At 36.6% G+C, this 22,594-nt stretch overlaps 1 long non-coding RNA gene across 2 annotated transcripts in view; it reads left to right on the top strand.

Annotated features, from left to right (window-relative positions):
• Positions 1-22,594, top strand: part of LOC149676904 (uncharacterized) — a 117,978-nt gene that overhangs the window by 82,993 nt on the left and 12,391 nt on the right. The window contains exon 2 of one of the 2 annotated variants that reach the window (XR_016366544.1): positions 808-866. The exons of the other annotated variant lie outside the window; for it this stretch is intronic. This is a non-coding gene — a long non-coding RNA (uncharacterized LOC149676904). The remainder of the gene's footprint in view (positions 1-807; positions 867-22,594) is intronic. 2 annotated transcript variants of the gene reach the window in all.

Here is a 22,594-nt window from a genome sequence, read left to right as displayed (position 1 = left end):
TCTTAAAATTTGGTCACTATAGACCAGTCCATTAATTCCATATGAGAAGCAAACACCACAGGGGCTGGGAAGATCACAATCACCTTCTTGGGTTATTTACCTGGCGCCAGAAAACACCGCTAGAGGAAGGCAGTGCGAGTTGGCTAGCCTAGCTCCCTCAGCGTGTAGTGACCTCGGGTTAGCTCCGTCTGGTGTTGCCTCATGGTTGTCGCCAGGGGGAAGAACTTAAGAGGGCAGCCATGGTTTCTCTATAAGTACTTAATGGAATCGTATACATCATCGGGTTAATATTGTGGAATCAGCAGCCTCTGTTTAATTCAACGTAGCTTTAGTATTATTAAGCGGAGAAAGTGTCACCACTCGATTCCAGGCGATATTTGTTGACTTTAATTGTTTTTTTGTTGCTACCCTTTTTCGTCGCTCCGTCGAAGGAGACAGTGTTACCATGAGGAAGAAAGTGGAAACACCATATATCTTTTTTAGTGTTTTGTCATTGATTTAAATAAGTCTGCTGCTATCTTCCTCTCTCTCTCTCTGTCTTTGTTGCTGTAGGCTCTATTTTGGGTCGTGGATAAATACTATATATTGAGTTATGGATGTTGTTACTTAGCTTCAATTTGACCTACACATTTTTCTATGTCTATTTTGCTTTCGTAAAGTATGGGCCTAATTAACTTAATTGAATTGGAAAATGGTAATTTTTGATTTGATTTTAGTTTTTTTATGATATTAATTTTTATTTATTTTAGATTTCAATTTTTTTTAATATCATTATCAAATATGTTAATTATATTTATTGTAATTTAGTTTTAATTCCCAGCTGCAAGGTAAACGATTGTAACACTGTGAACATGAAGCATTGAGAGGTAAGTAGCTAAATATTGAATTTTAAATTTAAAATTTTACCAATTTTTAAAAATTTCTCGAAAACAACTTCACTTTTTAAAAAAGGCAAATAGGTTGTTTTACCTTTCTTTATTTTAAAGTAACTGATTTAAAGTTAAAACTAAACGGGAGCTTTTAACGTAGCTTCTTTAAAATAAACGAAACTAGGCCGTCTCGTACGTATATATATTTCTAGTTCAAATTTTAAAACAATATTTTTTTCTCCCAATTTTTTTTTAAATCCCGGTTTTCTTTTAAAGACGTAGTTGTCCTTGGATTTTTAACTTTCCCTCTCTCTTTTCAAAAAATTGGAGGCAAAAAAAATTCTAGTTTCGCTCCCATGTAACACTTTCGCTTTTTAAAACAAAAACAGTGTAGCACGTGCACTAGCCAAGGGTTAAAATTGGCGCGTGACACTCTCCTATAACTGCCATGATGGAATGGTGCGGCGGTGGCGCTTCCCAGTTTTCGCGCCAAATAAAAAAAATGCGCAATTTCTTTTTTTTTACTGGAATTCTTTCGTAAAAATTGGAATGCAGATTTATCTTGAAAAAAGGCGCGCAATCAATTTCCATTGTTACTAAGTTACTAAATTCGATGATGATAATTTATTTTTAAATCCTACTTAAAATAGGTCAGTTAAGCCTAAAATTGACGTTTCTTTAAAATGCAGGATGCATAAGCGTGAGTGAAATACCGTGAATCGCAAAAAACGAATGTTAGGCTTAGGAACTTCCACTAAATACATCCTTTACACTGAATACGTAAGACATTATGTAATTAATTTAGCTTTAGGCCTAACAAATTGATTAGTTCAGTACACTCTAGGAACTAATCCGAACTGAACTGTAATTTAAATACCCCGAGAAAGTAAGTAAACACTGTTATAAAATGACCTAGACAAACTATTTCCTACCGCCATTGTAATTTAATCATAACAACTCTGACGTAGCTATCCACGTTACGGTTCCTTAACCTTAATAATAGAGTAACGGCACTTTTACCGCTTTTTTCCTTCATCACAATCCATAGAGAAATACCCAGTATGCCATTACTGCTTTAAACGTTTCCTAAAATAATATAAATGAAACCCTATAATTTAATATTTCACCTTTGAAATACAATCGGAACTTTATAACAAAATTCTTTGGTATATAAAAACAAACTCAATGTTTTTCCGCGGAAATGAATATGTCCAGCGCCTTAATGACGACCTGTTAAGATATTCTTTATTATCTCATGATAAAAACATGACGTTATTGCCCTATCTTAATAGTAAAATAGTGAAACATTTTGAAGGTCTTTCATCACGAAGCCACATCGAGAATCAAAACATCAAAATTTAGCAGAAGCAATTAACGGACGACCCCCTGGCGGTTGTCCAGAAAACTCATCCGCGACGTAGTAAGACGAGAGACAATCTCACTTGGCTATAAGAGAAAGGAGATAAAGTAAAGGAATTAAAGCTTCGTTTTAATGTAAGGTAATAATGACCGTGTATTATATTTCCCAGTAGCTCTGATGAATGGCGCGAAAAATATCACGCGCTCTCATTTAATAATAATAATACGTAGTAGATTTTTGGCGGGAACGATGTAAACATCACGCGCAACGGAAATTTCAGGGATTCAACCAATCACAAGCCCTTATTTTCTATCTCACCCCAGTTAAGCCTACTTTTATGAGTAGGTAATTTAGAAAGTTAGTGGCGGTAATTAGTATTGTTTTGATGATGTTTTTTAAAGGTAGTTTTTATTGTTTTTAACAGGGTGTTTTGTTTAATTATTGTACACTATGTCATCATTTATTTATTTATTTATATATTTAAACATTAAGGTTGTTTAGAATTATAGAGTTTCCGCATTGTTTAGTGTATAAATAATTTTAAAAATAGGTAATTTGTAATTGGATAGGTTTATGTTAGGTTATATGATGGAGATGACGTGATGATACGGTTAATAATGGTTAATTATAAGTTAGTTAGAGGGTTTATTATGAACTCCACCTTCCACGGTTAATAATAGTTAATTATAAGTTAGTTAAGGGTTTATTATCAACTTTTTAAAGCTCCGCCTTCATTTTTAGAGTGTCTTGACATTTATGTCAATATAAAACTTGTGATTTTTGTGCCTTTCTAGTGAAAAGAATTCCGCTTTCTGATTGTAATTCTCCAATTAGATAACTGTTTGACGTATTCGGGCTCGGAGTGATTGTTATTATACCCTGGCCTTAATTCCTCTTTCATTTTATCAATCGAGCTAAAGTTCCTTCCATTAAAAAAAAATGCACCCACCAATACAAATCTCTTATCAAACATGGAAAATTCCAAAGCCACGTAGATGTTTTTCCCCTCCCTCCCCTCCGTTCCCTTAACTTTCAATTTAATATCGATAACTTCATATAATCAGTAATTAGCTCGGGTTTATAGGTCTAAAACAAAACCTTCAAAGGCATTTAAAAATGTACGCATGCAACTGTGGTCGTAGCGTACCTTTCCCAATTTTAGTTTTACATTCTTTCAAAGATTAATTCCCAGTTTTATTTTACCTGGAAAAGATAGTAAGAAGAACTTACGCTAAGCCTATTTTTCAAACAGCTTAATACCTAAGCCTAAATGGCTGGGGTTCAGAATTCACGTGGAAGTGTTTTTGCTTAAGCTTTTAAGCCTAATTTGATTTTATACTTGAAAGCCTATTTAGGATATCGGTAATGATTATGCCTATTTTTCAAACAGCTTAATACTTAAGCCTAACTGCGTTCAGAATTCACGTGAAACTGCCAGTTTTTTCTGAACTTTTTAAGTCTAATTTGATTTTATAGTTGAAAATGGTAGAACTCATTAAGCCTATGCATAGGAACTCTGTAATTATTAATTAAGTCTACTTTTTAAATCGAATACAGTTGAAAACCTAAGCCTATAACTTGATTCAGAATTCCCCTAAAACTGTTATCAAATTTTTAATTTTTGGCCAGGGGTTAAAGTTCAAAGAAAGCTATATACTTTAAACAGCATTTTTTACCTTTGCTAATATTAATCTAAATATTAAAAACCTTGAATTAATTCTAATTAAAATAGGAAACTCATTGAGCCATTAAGAGGTTGATAAGAATTTTTTTAGTATTTTATCCAAATTTTGATAAACTAATACCGTTACATTATCCTTCACCCCGATATATTACGAGCAATTTAACATAAATTTCCCATTGATTTAAGATTTAATTCACCAATTATTTACATAGATTCCGCTTCAAAATTATTTTCCCCCGCTTCAAGGGATGTTGGGTTAATTGGAGATAGCATGTACACTTAACTTTTTGCTGATTAGAAAGAATTAAGAAAAAAAAATGTTATCAATTTCTGGCAAACTACGCTAAAAAACACACCCTAATTTTACAAGTAAAAATTGACACTAAAAAACCCCAGAATTTATCGAGAAGCAAAGTACGTGTTGATGAACGGAAAAATTATAAACATCCTATCAATTATAAACGAGGTGTCGGACACTTTAAAAACCCTTACAGTTAGTTACACTTTAACTCGAATAAATTTATCGAACGTTTCGAAATTCAGTGGTTAAGTTTCCAACTCCTCTAAAATAATGATGTCTAAACGTAACCTAACCTAACCTAACCTGAACAATTCGGTCTCAATTACTCTATGTTTTTAATAATAACACGGTATTCTCCCAATTTTCTCAATTTCTCTGCGTAATGATATCGAAAAAATACATCCATTATCGGTCTGAAAACTCCATATAAGCGATTAGTTATACGATTTGGTTTCCAAGTTATATATTATGAAAAATGACTCTGATGGTTTTTGAGCGTTTTTCTCGCCATTATTGGCGTTGAAAAACCGTTAGATTTGAATTATATTGGCTTTATTTTGGATAATGACTGTAAAAAAAAATAAACAAGCGCCGCGTACTAAATTTCGTCTGCTTTCTTAGCTATAGTGTAAAAAGCCTTCCAAATTATCCAGGTTTTTGTATCTTTTTGTATCTCTTTTACTCTATAATTTTAAACATTGATCGCGTTGCGTCACTTGCATTGCAAAATATAGGCCTATCACTTCGAGCTGCAATCGAGGTGCAATTACGCCTGCTAAATTAGTCTAAGTTTGCGGTAATTCGTTGCGATTCTCTTTAAATTATGATTTAGTAAAATGAAAGACAATTTTTGGTTCGGAAGGATTAATCATAAGTTCATGAAATATGTTACATTATAAGTTTGTCACTGGTAACTTAGAAACTGGAGCTTGTCATGAAGTGAGGGAGGTAGGTCATAGATTCTAGGTAAAGCGAAGACGCCTGGTGAGACGCTGTCAAAGCTTAGTAATGCATACTAAATAGGAAGATGGAATTCCTGCAAAATTAACCACCGAGTGTAGCCAATCAATTCTCGCTTGGCGTTCTCGAACTAGCTCCCAGTAAATCTCTATAGCATTATGAAGTATAAGTAGTGTCATACCAGGGATAGATTTAATTTTAGAAGTAGGAATGGAGAACGGTTAGTATTTACTTCAGTCCAACTCATAGCGCAGTATAGAGCCCCTCCCTCCCTCAAACACGTAACGAAAATTTTAAATTATCTTATTGGCTCACTTAAACTACGTTTTGATGACGTTGCTGACAGGGACGGCGAAAAATACGTGGTTTCTTTTTACCTCTGTCGCTATGACCCGCCTCTTCTTTCATTCCCCTCCGTCCCATGGAAGGGGGTCCGGGACTTTACGCGCGCCCAGATTACTTACTCTGTTCTCCATTCCTACTTCTAAAATTAAATCTCTCCCTGGTCATACTTATAGAAATAACGGAGTTGCGTGACGGTTTTGTCTCTCTCTTTGTTTTAAAACTAATTAATTGATTGGCAAACTTCGTTAAGGATTCTTGTTATGATTCTGTCAATGAGTTTAAATAGTAACTATAGATAAGCATGCAGTCAGTAAATAAAAGCCCAAATTCGATTAAACAAATACAATATGAAAAATCGTTTTTAACTGTAAGTCAGCTATATAGGAAAGGGACTTGTACATTACACTGTAGCCGTATCAATGGGGTTGGTACGTGTATATACACACACATGGGAGTGCCATGAACGTTACACACACACGAAAACCTATATTTATACACATTAAACAAAGCGAAAATGGGCGTGAACCCTTTTGTTATAAACTGTTAATATTGTACTGTTCCTAGAAAACGCACCTTCTTCTTTACTGGAACGATATATACATTGCATACATCAATAATCGACGTGTTTAAACGGATCCAGCTTAGTTCTAACCAACAAGAAGTGATATCTAGTTTATTAGGGAGAAGGTATAAATTCATTCGTCCACATTTCTAGCTTTATCTCAAGTCCAAACGTAGGTCCGGAGTTAATCCCCGCCGCCTCTAAATTACAACCAGCATCTCATTGGTTCTTGAAAACTCAAGTCAGCGCGAAGCGAATGACGAAAATTACGTATTTTCCGACTGAGGAGAGTGTAGCGAAATAGCCCCGGCGGCCTCCTTTTACGTCCCCCCTTGTATTTTGAAAGGGGGGACTGAGACTATGGAGCACGAATACTTAGGCATCTTATATCTTCTCCCTAGTAAACCATATATCACTTCTTGGTTCTAATAATAAAAAAAGAAAGAATTCAATATTCTTGCATAAGTTATTGACTTCCGTATTGTGTAAGGGATTGATTGACCTTCCGTTATTAAATAATTGGTATAATTTCTATATCCATGAGTCATGGTATTTTGTAGACAAAATTTACTTTACGTCTCATATCCCCCTGAATATACAGGGTGTTTCTGATGAAAAGTCTGCCCTTCTGTAACAACTATAATGAGCCTAAAATTCATTCATGCCTTAATTCTTTCTATTATTACTTCAGATTTTATTTATAAATGTATACAAAATCTGTAGACTTTTCTGGAAGGTTTTAGGATATCTTAATGACAAACAAAAACATTTACAGATATTTCCTTCAAAAATATCCAATGGGATTTCCCCCTCCAAAAAAGCTAAAGCTAAAACGAGGCTAAAATTCATTCAAGCCTTTCTGTCTACAAATAACTGTGTTTATTCAGTAAAAATCGCGGTCTAAATTTATTATTACTTTTGATTTTGTTTTCTGTAGACTTTTCTGGAAGGTTTTAGTCTAAACTCATTGAGATTATCGTCGGCGCTGCTGAACCGCGAGGAACTTTGATTTGATAGAGGAATAGGGTAGGGAATTTATCCTTAGACGCGTTTTCCAAAACGTGATCATTTTTCAATCGCTTCCCGACCTCTATCTCTACCCTCTCACCCTCCCCCAACCCGTCCTATCAAATAAATAAGGAGAAAACTCCACGAGAACCGCCTTGCGAGGGAAGCTCGAGAGCATGGGGATGGTGGAATGGAATGCAGCGTGGACGAGATCGAGTCTACATGAATTCCTTCCTACTTTTTCCAAAAATCGCAATAGACCATTTCGACGCGGGGGTAAAACTTTTCCTTCCATCTCGCTTTATGGCGCCTGCGCTGTATGTACACTTTTTGTATCATGATTGTGCATGCGCAGAGACGAATGGCAATGGATCCCGGGTGGGAAATAAGGATTTTTTTTAAACTGGACATTGGGCCAGCGACCCCCGTGGCCTGGAATAAATAAACTGGTCCATGACCATTGACCAGGGCGCGCTGTCTGCTAAACTAAAGAAGTGGATGATTAAAATAGTTGAGATAATGTCTGGACTCTGGTTACCCTTGAATTTTCTTAGTGGTCCCGTGGACCAGTGACCCCCCCTCCGATTTAATTTTTAAACTGGTCATTTGCCCTGTGTCACCGCCTTATTTCCCACGCTGAATGGATCTACCCCCAGGCTTTGTACATCTCGATACTGAGGGTTGCCCACCATGAGAAGCAAATAACGCAGGGGCGATGGAAGCCACCTTCCTATACGGGATTTACGAGAGGTTTTCTGTGGGCGCTGCCATAACCTGTCGGCGGCCTTTAGTTAGTGGCTGACATTGCCTGTCGTCGAACGCGCTTTGTAGCCTTGGCAGAACAACTCTCCGAAAAGGGGGCGGTAACCTCGTAATTCCCGTATATAGAACTAATAATCTAATTATAATCAGTATACATAGTGTTCAGAGTAGGAGTGTTGATACCATTTACACTGCAGGAGGCTATGCTACTTGGCGGACAAAGTGCAAAAGTACCTTGGAGTCTGGCCTCCATTATAAATGGTATAAATTCTCCTTTAGTCCGAGATGTATGTATTAGGTTGACCCTTCCCACACTGTAAATTTAAAGGCCGCAAGGCGGAAAACGTGAATTTCTAGGTGCTCGTGCCTGTTAACTCTCTCTCTCTCTTTCTGTGTCCTATATAGAGTCATTTCTTTCCTATATATGGCAACGTCATACCCTTCCATCTCATACCTCTGCATGATTCCCCCCAATCGGGGGGTCGGTCGTACAGTATCATCTTTTACAAAGCACCCCGGGGGATACGCAGTTCCCTCCCCTCTCTAGCTACGTTCATTCAACGATTCCCCAAACACGTTAGATAGAAACGGTTTCTGTTTGCCTGGTCATTGGGTTGGGGGTCAACGTAAGGCGAGATACGACGAGGTTCTTACAGGGATTGCTGGTGAATCTGATTTGATGGTACGTGTAAGGGTCAGATGACTCTAAAACTTACGTCGAACCGATATTTCCCTGATATACAAGTCCGTGTTTCTCATAAGTCTGCCATAAAACAAGAGGGATGTTCTTTGGGAAATCAATTTTGAGTCAAAAATGTATAACTTCTATCTATGACATTTTGATTGCCCTAAGGGACACTGTTTTCGAGTTAAGATTGCATCCAGAGTATTTTACGGATGACCCCTTTGATTTAATTAAGAAACTGATTTCAAGACAATGATTAATTAATAATTTAATTAAGGGGTCATCCCTAAAACACTCCTGAAAATCATAACTCGAAAACAGTGTCCCTTAGGGCAAACAAAATGTCATAGATAGAAGTATAGAACATTTTCGACTCAAAATTGATTTCCCAAAAGAACATCCCCCTTAATTTATATGGCAGACTTATCAGAAACACCCTGTATATGTAGAGGAATACGAATGAAATAGGATATTACTTAAGGGATTTATACACTATCCCTGTACATGCAGTTTGCTTCGTCAGGGGATTTAATATTCCACTTTTTTAATTGCATATACGCCCTTAAAAATAAAAGATACGTCTATGGTTATAGTAGATCATTAAAGTAATGTTTATAGAAAGTCAAAAATTATCTGGGATTCGGGATACATTGTACACATACCATGAGATAGTTAAAAATTAAATTCAGAGTCTGTTTTCAAAAGTCGACGGGGGTAAAATTTCGTCTGGTGCTGTTGACCACCTAGTTTTGATATTAGGGTATGTGGACAACAAAGACTGTAATTAAGATATGACTTCAAACAATTCGGACCAAATTTGATGCATTGGTAACCTCGAAGTCACGTGGACAACAAAAGCTTTAATTAAGATATGACTTAAAACAATATTCGGACCAAATTTGGTACATTGGTAACTTAAGTCATATCTAACGTCTTTGGTCTAAGTCAACAAGTCCAAAACCAGTTTACTAATTCGTTTGACCACTTTTTTAAATTCAAACCAAGAAGTGATATCTAGTTTATTAGGGAAAAGGTATAAATTCATTCATCCATCCACATTTCTAGCTTTAACTCCAGTAAAAACGTATAGTAGGTCCGGAGTTAATCCCTGCCGCCTCTAAATTACAACCAGCATCTCATTGGTCCTTGAAAACTCACGTCAGCGCGACGACGCGAATGACGAAAATTACAGTCATATTTTCCGACTGAGGAGAGGCTATGAAATAGCCCGGCCTCCTTTTACGTCCCCCCTTGTATTTGGAAAGGGGGGACTGGGACTATGGCGCGCGAATACTTAGGCATCTTATATTTTCTCCCTAATAAACTAGATATCACTTCTTGGTAAAGGGCCAACATGAAATCAAATACTATATGCACCCATATATCATAATTGACCTCTATTTGACTTTTCCAAAGTAATTATGTTTTATCAGCTTTCTTATTCGTTCGACCAGCACGTATGCGACTACATTTTTAAGTATCTCTCCCACAACTCTTTAGACAAAAACCTTCTCGAATAAGCAACAATAAGTAAAAAAGAAAAAAAAAGTAAAACTTAAGAACAACAAGGGACGGGTTCAGAGATCTTAGTGTACGTACCAAGGCCGCGAGGCCAACAAAAAATAAATGCTCCATACCCTTTCTTTTTAATCAGTTTCCAACAACTTATAGCGAAGCTTAGACTTCTATATAGTAATTGCACGCTCGTATAAAAGGTCATGAGATATTTTTCGATGATAGCTTCAAAATGAACTTTGAAGCCCCATGACGTAGATACCAGACAAATAAATATGTATGTATGTTGTTATTGAATTTATCACCAATTATGTTATTGTTTTTTTTTTAAAGGAATCAAATGAAGTGGGTGGGGTTAAGCGGAATTACCCCAATCCGAGAGGATTTATTCTGATTAAATTCTGATTTGTTATTTTATACAATTTCTCCTCTATTCCATGGTACCATCCATAAGTTTATTAGATATGTTCCATAAGTATGACACTATCTATACTCCGTAATGCTAGAGACTTACTGATAGCTAGTTCGAGAACTGGTTGTCTACACTCGGTTTTGCAGGACTTCCATCTTCCTATTTAGTCTGTACTAAACCCAAATTTGACAGCACCTCACCAGGTGTCGCTTTACCAGAATCTATGACCTACTTCAGTCACTTCATGACAAGATCCAGTTTGTAACTAGTGACAAACTTATCATAAGAACATATCTTATGAACTTATGGTAGAATTTGATATAAAATCATAATTTACAATTGAAATCAAATATTGGTCAAATTGTCCACCATTAAATTGTCTTCCATACTTGGTCCTATACATCGAGATAATTGGGACGGTTTTAATTTCACTTCGTAATAGAGGAACTCTTCATTTCTGAATTCTGATAATTTAAGTGTTAAGTCACTTAAGTGATAAACATTTTTTTTCTTTCCGGGATTAACTACAGAGCTAGTAAACATGTTGATCTGATCTATAAGACGTATCATTTTCAGATGAAAACACACCCCCTTTTTTTTAATAAGATACGAGATTCGTAGAAATATTAAATGTTGTTGTTATTATTAAGGGATTATAAAAGAGATTATGTTATCAAACATAACGAACTTGACAGATCAAGAGCATATATACAGTATATTTTTTATATAACATTTTTTAAATACTCTAAAACCGTATTTACTTACTTATTTAATTAATTAATATTGAATATATAATTCATACTACCAGAAGTATATAATACTTCTCTCCGAGAGAAGTGTACCACAATGCGGGGTAAGTGTAACGTCACTCTTCCCAACATCGGAACATTTAGAGCAAGGTTACTAAACCGAATCACATACGCGATAAATAGTTCCCTCATCATTACTCTATTAGCGTTTAAATATTTGGCAAGACGCGCTTGTGCATTTTGTCTAACGTCAAGACTAGGTTTGTGGGATGATTGCTGGCGATTTAGTGCCAAACAACTATAGAATTCACCTTACGGTGCGATGCCCATTTGTAGTTTGATGAGCGGGAAAGCAAACTAAAAGGGTGAGCCTGGGAAGAATGGCGTTACATAACTAAAGCATTAAGAGGATACAGAGTGTCATCCTTCTTCTATTATCCCCTTCTGATACTACTGTATATCAAACAATTGCAGTATCTTTAGAAAATTCTTATCTTTCGAAAATTCAACCAATATTTTATTTTTATTATTATAGATTATTTTAACAAATAAAACGGTCTCGCCACTTTTAACGGGAAAAAAATTGTTCAAACCCCCTTTTTTAAAAAAATAGTTTTACAATACACTTATAGTTGAGTAGTAAAAATTAGACGGCATAGTAACAGAAATCAGACGCAGATATGTTTGAAGAGTAAAACAAGAAAAGGGCTCGTCTGAGTACCACGTTCTCTAATTGGACGGGAACTAATAGAGACGACAGGCAGGGTACGAGATATACGCCTAATGACGTCGATATGTCTTATCTATTTATTCCCCCGTTTGACTTAATTGCTTCTAGGTTGGAAGACAAATATGTCGTCAGTCATCGTTTAATCAGGAGACGATGTGAGGTATTTAGACTATATACTTTAGCGTAAGTTTCTTCATACAATAGTATACTTCCCAGACAAAGTGAAAGTCGAAGTTCAGGCTAAGTAAAACAAGTATAGGACAAGAGGAAATTGCAAGGAGTAAACGTCAGTGAGTTCAAATAGAAGGGGCTCGGAGACAGAATTCTCCTTCAGCCGCCCCCCCCCACCCTACCCCCTTGCACGGGCTCCGTACTACAGTTGTTATACACACATGCGCAAACACCGCAACAGAGAACTAAATCTCTCAGGCCAAAGAGGGTATACCCTCTTTGCTCAGGCTTTCACCCCTGAACGGGAGGGAGGGAGGGGGGGGGAGAAGAAGAAGAGAAGTCTGTTTTCTATCTCGGCTAATATATCCCACGCCGCTTCATGATACCACTGACGCCAATACCTTACTCCTTGTAGTTTTACTATCGTTGTTAAACCACCGTCGTAATCTTTGCGAGCTGCTTTTTGCAACTACTAACAAGATCCATAAAATTATATCAAATCTTCTGGATCAAAAGTTAATTTCTTTATAGAACCATTAGCTCCATCTTTGATCATAAATTACAAACATTTTTGCTGAGCAAGCTGGCTAGAAAATTAACCTTTCGTTTTTCCTGGAATATATTCTAGTATAGACTATATACAGCTTAAACCCGTCATAAATGAAAATTAGAAGGAGATAAAGATTTTTTTGGCATTGATCCTAAGGTTTTTGAGCCTTTGAAGTTCACTCCACTCTACACCCTTATATTTGGCCCTCAAAAGTTGAAGGTGAATCTGTTTTATCGTTTATGCACCGTACCTTATTGACAGGTTATCGCATCCCAACTAGGTAATATACCATATAGAATTTCCAGACTATGAGGATTTAATACCATTTACACAAGGCTAACGTTAAGCCTTTGTTCTATAAAATTAACCTGAGGAGATAGAGATTGTTTGCCTTTCCTTCTAAGTATTTAAAAAGAAGTTGGTTTATAAAAATCACTTTTCCACGAAAACGAAGAGGAACAGTACTTTCAAAGTTCCAATATAGACGTGTCTGAGCAGTGTCTCTGACCGTATGACAGGGAGTTGTGAAAACCCGTTTTTTATATCTTTCATTGACATTGTAATAATTATTATCTTCTTTAAATTTATCGTATATTAAAATCTAGACAACTATTAAGCAAACATTTTAATTAAAATAAATGACCTAGCACTAAAATTAACTGTAAAGTTTAACTTAAAAAATCTCAATACTAAACCTTAAAAAAAAAAAACACCTTAAATAGAACTAGAAAAATAAGATTGACAAAATATCGGTAAACAAAAAAAACCCAACCCGGGGTACCGAGAAATGTTTTTTAAAAAAGGTGCACTCTGCAGCCCGGAAAATAACCACTGCAGTAGGCACGCTTCTGATTGGTTAAAATGTACAAAAAATACTATTGTAAAATGTTTTTCTAAAAAAATTGTAACTTAACAGAAAATCACTCTTGTTAAAATTCTCGGCGAGAAGGGTCAGCTCCAAGTTTAGCGAGCAAAATAAAATAAAGAACGGAAATTTTAAAATAGATTCTTGTGGTGGATTTTTCAGTCGGTCAACCGCGAGAATAAAATAAATAGTCTCTCCCAAGGGTAATTAAGGAATTATAACGCAAATTAACGCTTCTCCAGAAATTATATTAGTGCGGAGCGATTAAAAATAATAACTAAAAAAAAAAAATAAAATAATAGAAATAAAGTTATTCGACATGGTGCCGAAACCCGGGATCTTTGGATAAAATTACGCGTGTGTAAAAACTCTATCGCGTATCGGTTCAAATAAAGGAACAGTCTCACAATGGATATAAATAAACAGTGCGGTAACCAAGTACTCATTTAATCCAGAAACAGTGATGAAATAAATTGTGAAATGGAAGGCAACGTGGGTTCACCTGATGGAGGATCCTTGCAGTCAGAGAAGGAAGCGGCGGAATTAAAAAAGGCAAAATCGCTAAGGAAATCAGTGCGTGGAACAGTCACGACCATAGTGAACAATTTAAACAAACTTAAAGACGCGCGGGAGCCTAAATACGATGACATAGAGGACCAATTAAACCTCCTGACAATAAAACAAATCGTGTTGGAAAAACTAGACACCCAGATTTACGGGTTACTGGACAATGCTACCGAAGATGAATTAAAAACTGAATTCGATTCGGTGGAACACTACCAAAACGGCATCAAGCAGATCCAAGGGCAAGTGAAAAGAACTCTTAAAAAAGCCGGAATAGTGCTAGAAGCAGAGGAGTCGTCGACCAGATCTACAGCGTCAGTGGAGTCCCATAAAGAACTAGCGTCAATCCTTTCGGCCGCGAGTGAAGCAAGACTACCACCGTTAATCATACCAAAGTTCGACGGAGATATAACGGAGTGGCCGGGATTTTGGAGCCAATTCAACGCCCTCATGGATAGAAAGAAGCTGCTCAAGGTAGAAAGATTTGCTTATTTAAAATCTTATTTGTCGGGATCCGCGTTTAAAAGTATAAAAAATATGAAACCCTCGGACGAAAATTATGACGAGGTGGTTGAAATGTTAAAAAATAGATTTGGTAAAAATGAAGTAATATCTCAAACTCATATAAGAAATTTGTCAAAATTAGAACCTGTAAACAGTTCAAATGATTTGGTCGGTCTGAGAAGGCTATATGACGAGTGCGATGCTAATATTAGGAGCCTTAGGTCATTAGGACATAGTACGGCCGAACACGGCCTCTTTTTGTGTCCAAAATTGATAGGATGTTTGCCCAAAGATATCCGGCTAGAATATACCAAGCAGCTGGGAAGGCAAGGAGAATGGGATTTAGATGCTTTGCTAGAATTTCTACAAATTGAGTTAGAAAATAGGGAAACATGCGAACTACTGGCGGACTGTCAGAGCAGCTCAAGAAATAATCACGAGTCTAGAGACAGAAATAAGTACAGATCTCATAAATTCGGAAAAGGGTTAAAGAACAATTTCCCTCAACAAGCCTCCGCGGCAGTATTGTCTACCCAAATTGCCCCTAGAAACACTTTTTGCATATTCTGTAAAGTTAACGGCCATACTACCACAAACTGCACCCATTTCACGCTCGAGGAAAAGAAACAAATGGTCGCGGAAGCCGAGCGATGCACCATCTGTTTGCGATACGGGCATAGAGGCGCACAATGCAACTCAAGATACAATTTTTGCAAAATTTGTAAGAATGACCATAATGCCGCGATTTGTGACAAAAATCAGGTTAACAAGAAAAAAGAAGGTCCGCCAAACGCTCAACCTCGCGATTCGCTAGAAATTAGCAGTCAAATAGTAGCTTGCAAAAACACCCTCCCAAAAAAAGTGGAGATAAGCACCCAAATGGTGACTTTTAAGAACGCAGTACTACTACAAACAGCTACGGCAGTCGCGAAGAATCCGTGTAGTGGCGCGAGAGCCCAAGTCAGCTGTCTCCTAGATCCAGGAAGCCAAGCAAGCTTCGTGAAAGCAGAAGTAGCGCGAAAATTAAAATTGCCAGTCGTTGGTGAATGTGAAGTACTAATTCGTAGCTTCGGAAACGAAGCCCCAGTTGAATCGGTCAGAAATATAGTAAGAATAACGCTCGAAAACGCGACTAAAGAAAGTGAAATCGTGGAAATCCTAGCGGTGGAAGTACCCTATATATGCGAAGTAGTCGCGTCGGAAGAAAGTGAAACCGTCAAGAAAATACAGCGGCAATTAAAAGAAAAGGGGTACCATCTCGCGGACGAGATCGATCCCAAAAGGCCCAAAAACCAAGGTACGGAAGTAATGATAGGGGGCGACTGCTACTGGGAGATTGCCACCGGAAAAGTAGAACGCTTCTCAAGAAGAATTGTCGCGGTCGAAACCATACTTGGCTGGGCAGTTCAAGGACCAGTACAAATAGGAAAATCGGCGGTGGGAAGCTTTGCCATAAATGTAATGAAGGTATCCTTGTACGAAAAGGATATATCAAGGGCGATTAAATCCTTCGCGGAATTAGAAGCAATGGGCATAATGGATCACCCAGAAAATGAACCCTCCAAAACGGAAAGGCTAGAAATCTTCTAAAACGAAATAAAGATGCAAGACGGAAGATACGTAGTTAAATTCCCATGGATTAAAAGTAAAGAGTCACTGCCGGACAACTTTCAAGTAGCCAAAAGAAGATTCGAAGGCCTAGTTCGACGATTTCAAAGGGAACCCGGTCTCTATTCTGCGTATAAGGCCATAATAGAAGAGCAGCTAGAACAAGGAATCGCCGAAGAAGTGGATAAACCAGACATTAAAAAAATTGGAACGTATTATTTGCCGCAACAACCTGTACAAAGAGAATCAAGCACCACTACAAAACTACGGGTGGTAAATGACGGGTCATCGCATGCGGCAGGAGCTTTATCGCTAAACGATTGTCTCGCCAGGGGAGAAAACCTAAACCCCGATCTGCTCAAATTACTTCTCAAATTTAGAATACATAAAGTAGCGATCGTGGCAGACGTCACAAAAGCGTTTCTTCAAATTTCTCTAGACATAGAAGACAGAGATTCGGTTCGGTTTTTATGGCCTCGAGAAGATGAACACGGGAAGCCAAAATTAGACGACTTCAAAACAATGCGCATGGCCAGAGTGCCATTTGGGATAACGTCAAGCCCATACCTATTAGCGGCGACCATTAAAACCCACGCAAAGAAGTACGAATATCTAGAACCCAAGACCTACGAGGTTCTGAACGAATCATTCTACGTTGACGACCTTCCAAGCGGAGAAGAAGATGAAGCCAAGGCATATGAACTGTCAAAAGCAGCTTCTAAAATAATGGGCGAAGCTAAAATGGAATTACGTAAATGGCAAACTAATTCCGAACCCTTAAGAAAGAAATGGCGTGAAGAAACGGCGGATCCGGATACAGAAATTAAGTTTCACGGCGAGGCCGAAGCCAAAATACAAAAGGTGTTGGGCCTAGTCTGGGACCCAGACCAGGATACCCTAGCAGTCGACGTAACCAGCTTAATTAAGTCGGCCAAAGAAAATAAAAGATCTAAGCGGACAGTTCTAAGTACGCTGGCCCAAATATTTGATCCAGTGGGATTCGTCTCCCCCTTCACCATTAGAGCCAAAATACTAATGCACGAGATGTGGGAGTCGGGAGTAAAATGGGACGAACCATTGAAACCAGAAATCTGTGCACCCTTTGAAAAATGGTGCGCTGAGCTAGAGATCCTACAAAAGGTCCAAGTGAATAGATGCTATTTTTCAGAAAACACTATTTCCAAAGAAATTCACTGTTTTACCGACGCATCAAGTCACGCATACGCGGCTGTGATCTATATCCGTTACGTCACTTCAAATCAAGAAATCAAAGTCAGTTTCGTAACCTCAAAATCAAGAGTAGCCCCAGTCAAAAAGTTAAAAATACCAAAACTAGAACTCATGGGTTGCTTGCTCGGGGCGCGTTTGACTCATAACGTGTCAAAAATATTCAAAGAAGAAATTGCTGTTAAATTGTGGACGGATTCCACTGCGGCACTGCATTGGGTTAAAAGTCCAACCAAGCAATGGAAACCGTTTGTGCAGAACAGGGCTTCCGAAATAAAGAAGCTAGTAGACCCCGAGGACTGGTCCCATTGCCCTGGCACGGAAAACCCAGCAGACCTTCCTACAAGGGGAATGACAGCCCAAGGTTTAAAAGAAAGTAAACTTTGGTGGCACGGTCCGCCATGGCTTAGCAAGAATCAATCGGAATGGCCAGAAGATAAATACACAGAGAATAAATCCGAGGAAGTGGAGTCCGAAAAAAGAAAAACTGTTTTGGTGGTGGCTATTCAGACTAAAATAGGAATTCAAGAAATAGTTGACCTGTCAAGACATAACTCCCTAAACAAAAATCTCAGAATCATAGCGTACATCTTCAGATTTATTCAGAAGGCAAGAAAAGAAGAAACTACGGCTGGACCAATTTCGACGGAAGAGCTAATTAAGGCGGAAAGAAAACTAATTCAAGATGTCCAATTTATGGACTACCGACAAGAAATAACAGCCCTTAGAGAAAATAAACCTTTGTCAAAAACGTCAAAAATTGCCACCTTGAAGCCGAAGCTAAATGAGCAAGGGCTGCTGTGCCTTGGAGGACGTATAGACGAATCAGAATTTAGTTACGAAACTAAGCATCCTATAATCATCAATAAGGATCAAAAATTAGCGCAACTTATCATGATTCGCAGTCATAAAGAAGTAAAGCACGAGGGAATTCAAGCCACAGTAACCCAAGCACGAGAAAAGTACTGGATACCAGCGGGGCGTCAACTGGCCAGAAACGTCATCCGTTATTGCTACCTTTGCAAAAAATACAATGCGAAGCCATGTGACGAGCAATCCGGATTACTTCCAAAGGACCGCATCACAGAAGCTCCCCCATTTTCCGTGGTCGGTATAGACTTCGCAGGACCCTTGCTAGTCAAATCAGGCACAAATTTAGAAAAAGCCTATATTTGTTTGTTTACTTGCGGGGTGACAAGGGCAATTCATCTCGAACTAGTACCATCCTTAAATACGTATGACTTTTTGATGGCGCTTCGAAAGATGATTTCCAGAAGAGGACTGCCCACCGTAGTGTACTCGGACAACGCAAAAACTTTCGTAAAAGCAAACAATGATTTAAAAAAAATGTGGGATAACATGCAAAGTGACGCGGTTAAAGAATTTTTCGGTCAAAAGGGCATACAATGGAAGTTCATAATAGAAAGAGCTCCTTGGTGGGGAGGTCATTACGAGCGGCTAGTAAAATCAACAAAAACCATACTCCGGAAGAATCTAGCTAAAGCATCCCTGTCCTTCCACGAATTAGAAACAGTCCTACAAGAAGCCGAGGCCGTTATCAATTCGCGACCAATTACGTATGTCTTCAATGACGCAAATGAACCTGAACCCTTAACTCCTGCAAACTTCCTAATAGGAAAAAGAATTACGTGTTTACCGCCTCAATCGTTTAATCCAGTAAAATTCCCAAAAAATCAAACGGAATTCGCAAAGAGATTAAGGTATAGGCAAACCCTGATGGAACGTTTAAGTAAACGCTGGAAACAAGAATATTTACTTCAGCTTAGGACCGCTCACCACATTAGTTTAGCTAAAAATAAAACCCAAATAAAACTAGGTGATGTCATGCTCATACAAGAAGACTTGACACCAAAGCATATGTGGAAGCTGGGACGGGTCACAGATGTAATAGTAGGGCGTGACGACAAAATTAGGTCATGTATATTAAAATTAGGTAATGGGAATTCGATCAGACGACCAATTCAATTGCTCTGTGCTTTGGAAGTAAACAAAGAGGATAACATTGTATAAAAAAAAAAAAAAAAAAAAAAAATTGTATAATTTGTAATGAACTTGGGTAATGCTTTCGCATTACGCGCGGGAGTGTGAAAACCCGTTTTTTATATCTTTCATTGACATTGTAATAATTATTATCTTCTTTAAATTTATCGTATATTAAAATCTAGACAACTATTAAGCAAACATTTTAATTAAAATAAATGACCTAGCACTAAAATTAACTGTAAAGTTTAACTTAAAAAATCTCAATACTAAACCTTAAAAAAAAAAAACACCTTAAATAGAACTAGAAAAATAAGATTGACAAAATATCGGTAAACAAAAAAAACCCAACCCGGGGTACCGAGAAATGTTTTTTAAAAAAGGTGCACTCTGCAGCCCGGAAAATAACCACTGCAGTAGGCACGCTTCTGATTGGTTAAAATGTACAAAAAATACTATTGTAAAATGTTTTTCTAAAAAAATTGTAACTTAACAGAAAATCACTCTTGTTAAAATTCTCGGCGAGAAGGGTCAGCTCCAAGTTTAGCGAGCAAAATAAAATAAAGAACGGAAATTTTAAAATAGATTCTTGTGGTGGATTTTTCAGTCGGTCAACCGCGAGAATAAAATAAATAGTCTCTCCCAAGGGTAATTAAGGAATTATAACGCAAATTAACGCTTCTCCAGAAATTATATTAGTGCGGAGCGATTAAAAATAATAACTAAAAAAAAAAAATAAAATAATAGAAATAAAGTTATTCGACAGGAGTGAACTGCTATAGACCTTTTATTATTTTTTTTTAATTGTTATCTGGTTAATCACTCGATGTAGGGGTAGCTTGCTATATATCATCCAAAACGTATGACTTTGCGAGTTTTTATTTGAACGGAAGTTGAATTCACTCTAGCGAGGGCAAGGATAAGTTGAAATTTTCATCTATAAGCTGACTAATCACGTGAAATTATTGTTTTGTAAAGCGCGCCAAAATTCAAATTTGAATAACCAAGGCTTAACGAATATTTGATTGTATTCAAAAACCACGTGATATCCCTCTCCCGCTTAAAATTTAAAAATTCAAACCAAGGCTTAATAAATAGACTAACGTAACACACGTTGTCTATAAGCGCAATGGGCTTTCCGTTGTAATTATTGGAAAAATCGTGATTGACTCTTTATTTGTCTATCTTTTCTTGGATTTTTAATTAATTGAAAATTATAAAAAAAGGAGGCGATATTAATTACTATCCTGGGTGTTATCAAAAATTTCTGTTAAGGTGGTGGTTATTGCGGTTTGTGGTTGAAACAATTTTTCTACCTAATCTTTAATGGTACCTTTTTATTTACCTGGAATTGAAGAATTTTGATACGATAGTTGTAACGAGAGTTTTACTAAGAATTTACGCATTGTGTTTGGTATTGAAGTATTGTGTGGGTTAATAATTGAAAAAATGGAAAAAGATTAATCTTTACCGGAAATTAGGCTTAGATCAAATTTATCTTGGAATACTTAAAGGGTTATCATTCACGAGATTGACCTGTGTAGATTAAAACGTTACTTTCTGATTGGTTAATCAGATTTTCCTTAAAATTTACCATTATTAAAATTAAAAAATAATAATTATTATTTCTAACGGAGAAGAAATTTCAAGGTGTTAATGAATTTCAAATTTATTGTATACGTTTTGAAAGCACGTGTTAGTGAAAAAAAAATGTTTTAAAGGACAGTAAAATCTTAAGAATTTAAATAAATCATTCTAAAAACCACATTTCAAACTATTCCCATGACGTTACAATGTTACTTGACACCATTATTAAGGCTTTGAATACCTTTCCAATACCATAATATCAGTATAACAGTGTTAGGTGTAAATTGACAGCCTGATTTTGAGCTGGATTTGGTATCCAAGGTGATCCCATAATATTATTTCTTCTGTAGATTTTCTTTTGGTCTTTTTATTTATTTTTTCTTCTGTTGGTCATCCGACTTACTTTCAAGTCTTTCTTATTTCCAAGATAAAACTGGAACTGACCGGTTTCTACCAGACCCGAAAGCCCTTTTTTAAAGAACTCCCAAAGTTGACCCTCACTCGGCTTCGCTCAATCCTTATTGACCTTGCTTTTAGTAAGTGTTATATAAATAATAATAATAACAATAACAAACTTTAGGTTTCTTCGTATTAATAGGCCTATTGTTTGATTGGTTTAAACGCCAAATGATGTAATGTTTTAGAATATCTAATATCCGGGAGAATGATGACGTCATATGTATAGTTTTTCGTTTTCAAATGCAATCCGACTGTATATGAATTAACAATCAGTCTTATCTTGACAATTGGTAAAAGTAAAATTATATATATATATATATATATTTTTTGATAAAATAAAACTTTGAATGCGAGTATAGATTACAGTCGTAGAAAGGGGATGAAATTGACTTTGAAAATAGGGTTATTAAATTGAAGGGTACATTCCTTTCAAGCCTGCAATTGCTATGAGTTTATATTTAATTATATTTAAACATTTATACAAAAATATACAGGGTGTTTCTGATGAGTGTGCCATAAATAAATTAAGGGGGATGTTCTTTGGGAAATCAATTTTGAGTCAAAAATGTATAACTTCTATCTATGACATTTTGATTGCCCTAAGGGACACTGTTTTCGAGTTAAGATTGCATCTAGAGTATTAATTTTACGGATGACCCCTTAAAAAGTTTAATTAATTAAGAAACTGATTTCAAGACAATGATTTCTAATTTAATTAAGGGGTCATGCCTAAAACACTCTTAAAAATCATAACTCGAAAACAGTGTCCCTTAGGGGCAAACAAAATGAAGATAGATAGAAGTATAGAACATTTTCGACTCAAAATTGATTTCCAAAGAACATCCCCCTTAATTTATGGATGCAGACTTATCAGAAACACCCTGTATATACAGTTTTCCACGCGTCTCGTCTTAAATTTAATTTGCGAGTTAATGGAAATGTACGTTTTTTTTTGGTAAGGAGCTCGACGTACAAGCTTCAATTGTAAATTATATTTCTTCATATCTATTTCGCTCAAAGTCTAAAATAAATACTTAAAAAAAGCGGCGTTTGAAGAAAACGTTGGTTTCTAAATGCTTTTAAGGTATCAAAAATTTATATTTATTTTAAAAACTT

This window comes from Phalangium opilio, unplaced genomic scaffold (assembly GCF_054372755.1).
Source record: "Phalangium opilio isolate 3A_F unplaced genomic scaffold, DU_Popi_V2 ptg000045l_1, whole genome shotgun sequence".
Taxonomy (NCBI): domain Eukaryota; kingdom Metazoa; phylum Arthropoda; class Arachnida; order Opiliones; family Phalangiidae; genus Phalangium; species Phalangium opilio.
The sequence above is the reverse complement of the archived record's forward strand: the minus strand, read 5'-3'. Positions and strand labels throughout refer to the sequence as shown.